Source organism: Apteryx rowi, unplaced genomic scaffold (assembly GCF_003343035.1).
Source record: "Apteryx rowi isolate R43461 unplaced genomic scaffold, aptRow1 scaffold_1230, whole genome shotgun sequence".
NCBI classification, from domain to species: domain Eukaryota; kingdom Metazoa; phylum Chordata; class Aves; order Apterygiformes; family Apterygidae; genus Apteryx; species Apteryx rowi.
The window spans coordinates 17,368-19,726 of NW_020447454.1; the positions used below are offsets into that span (position 1 = coordinate 17,368).

General features: G+C 52.1%; 1 protein-coding gene across 8 annotated transcripts in view; it reads left to right on the top strand.

Annotated features, from left to right (window-relative positions):
- The first annotated feature begins 2,077 nt into the window (after positions 1-2,077).
- The window catches only part of LOC112960877 (fibronectin type-III domain-containing protein 3a-like), an 80,181-nt gene continuing 79,899 nt past the window's right edge, over positions 2,078-2,359 (top strand). For 6 of the 8 annotated variants that reach the window (XM_026055500.1, XM_026055509.1, XM_026055507.1 and 3 more), the window contains exon 1: positions 2,239-2,304. The gene's annotated coding sequence lies outside the window, so the exon portion shown is untranslated. Of the gene's footprint in view, positions 2,305-2,359 lie in introns of all 8 variants that reach the window. The other 2 variants (XM_026055501.1, XM_026055503.1) reach the window with 2 other exon arrangements.

Consider the following 2,359-nt stretch of genomic DNA (forward strand, 5'->3'; position numbering starts at 1 on the left):
TGGCAGCCATTCCCGCTTCTGGCATGGGTACTACCAGCGTCCCCAAACTCCAGCTGAGGTAGAAAGACAAGTCTCCCACTATGGAGTGGGGTGCTCCACTGAACCCTGCACACTGCGCCACATTATTTTAACTTTAGAATTGGAGGTTTTCCCCATTTCCTATGAGGATGCAGAGAGCTGGGAAACTTGTTCCAGTGACCTTGATTTTCATATTAGCATAGTTGCCTACTTCTCATCCCAGGCACTACAATGGTATTATTTTTCTGAGTAACTACAACTTAACAAAAACATGAAATAACAACTGTAATAACACTGATGTTTCCGAATTCCCTGGGAACAGCACCTGTTGTTTTACTGGAGAAATGAGAGCCACAGAAGGTGGGCATTACTACACAATCAAGAGTATACCTTAAGGGGGTAAACCTCAAAACATTCCCATGATGGATTTCTCTCCTTGCCCTTTTCTGGGTTTAGCTACAATATCAATTTCACAAATGTTCATCACTAGCACTTGCAGGTATATCTGGTATGACACTATAAAGAAATTCTTTCTCCATGGCTTCTTCTGGTAAATTCTGCAATGGATGAAAGGAAGGACATTTGCTTAATCATCTAGAAGTAGCTCAGATCTGTATCGGCAATCTAGATGGGTAAATAATCCCAATCTAACTCAGTTTCATTTTAGAAAAGTCTATTTTACACGTGAGTCCATAAAAAAGAGATAAGGTCACTGTATTGGTTCCCCTGTGCCTTCCAACTTTCAGTATTATTCTGAGTCATTTTTCAGCTAGTTTTAATTGGCCTTACAGCAGAAAATGGGATTTTATATACTCATATTTATGTATTTATGACCCAGAAAGGAAGGAAGCAGATGAATGACTGCACCACACAATGCAAAATTATACATCCCCCAGAGCAGTGTTTGGATGGGGTGAAGAGGGTAAAACACTCCCAGCTTTTCCCTTTCCCCACGGTAAATGCGTATGCGCAGATGCACAGTGCCGCTGCCGATGCCGCCGTCCCCAGTCTGGTGAGGGGTCCTGACGCACAGAGCTGCGGAAACCCTCGCTACACCCCACTGAGACTCCTGGGTAATTTAGGAAACCGATATTGAACCTGGGGTAAGACATGAACACAAGTGATCTCCGAGCAGCTCCAGACGGCAGAGAGGTGAGGTTTTGCGCCCCAGCTGGTCAGAGCTGCCGACACGGTGCGGTGGCATTTGTGCAGGACTGACTCATAGGCAAACACCATTGGATGAATCACCAGCAGCGCCTTCTGCAGCACCTAACGAGGTAGCTCATCCAGACATCCATCAGGCCTGACTCTCTCACGTTTTGGAGACCTGACGTACAACAGTGCTGTTTCACCAGGGATACTGCAGGCTTTGCAAGAGGGACCTACAGCGGACAACCAGGATGGCAAAACAGCCATTGGTGCATCTGTCGCCAGCACAAGCTACCTTTTGAGCACGTTAAGCTGCAAGAATGACATGAACTCTGCTGAAAGGCAAAAGAAAGAGCAACCTGCTAATAACAGAGAACTTAAAGGCAAATTAACAAAACCACTCTACAAAACGCCTCATTCCCTCCAGTCCACTGCTGCAGAAGGTCACAGAGCTAAGTGCTGTAGTAGAATCGTTTTGATCCATAATGCTTGAAAAGACAAACATTAAGCAAAGGGTAATCACGAATGAGCATTCAGAACATCAACTGAACATGGCAGGTGTTAAGGGAAGATAGTTCCTCCTTGCGTAAGGAATGGAGAAAAATGAGTTTCTTCCTCTTTCCCTGAACAGATCGGATATCGGACATATTTGGGCAAGGAGCAGGGCACGGCTCAGGTGTTCAGAGAAGCAGACACACTCCTGGAGGGTCGCTTTACCCAAGGCAGGTGGGTTGAAAGTCGTTTGACGTTTGGGGTGTTGAGGCAAAGGGAACTGGCAGCGCCCCCCACCCCGACCGCGCTGCCTCAGGAAGGGTCACCGCCCCGACCAGGCCAGGCCCCGCCCCCAGGGCCCGCCCCGTGCCCTGGCCCCGCCCCCTCCCCGCCGACAAACAGCCCCCCTCTCGCGGGGGGGCCTCTCCGCGCAGGCGCAGTGCGCTCCGGAGTCAACGGCACCCCCTCGCGGCCCCTCATACCCCTTCACAAAGATGGCGGCTGCGCTCCAGCGGGCGAGGCGGAGGGGAGCGCTGGGGTTGCGGGGCGGCGGCGGCGGCCGGGGCAGCCACAGCGGCGGCGGCCGGCAGTGACAGGTGCGGGGCGGGAGGCCAAGGCGGCGGAGCGGCCGCGGCCGCGGCGCAGGTACCTCGAGTGGGCGGGCGAGGGGGTGGGGGGAGCGGCGGCGCGGCGCCGCCCC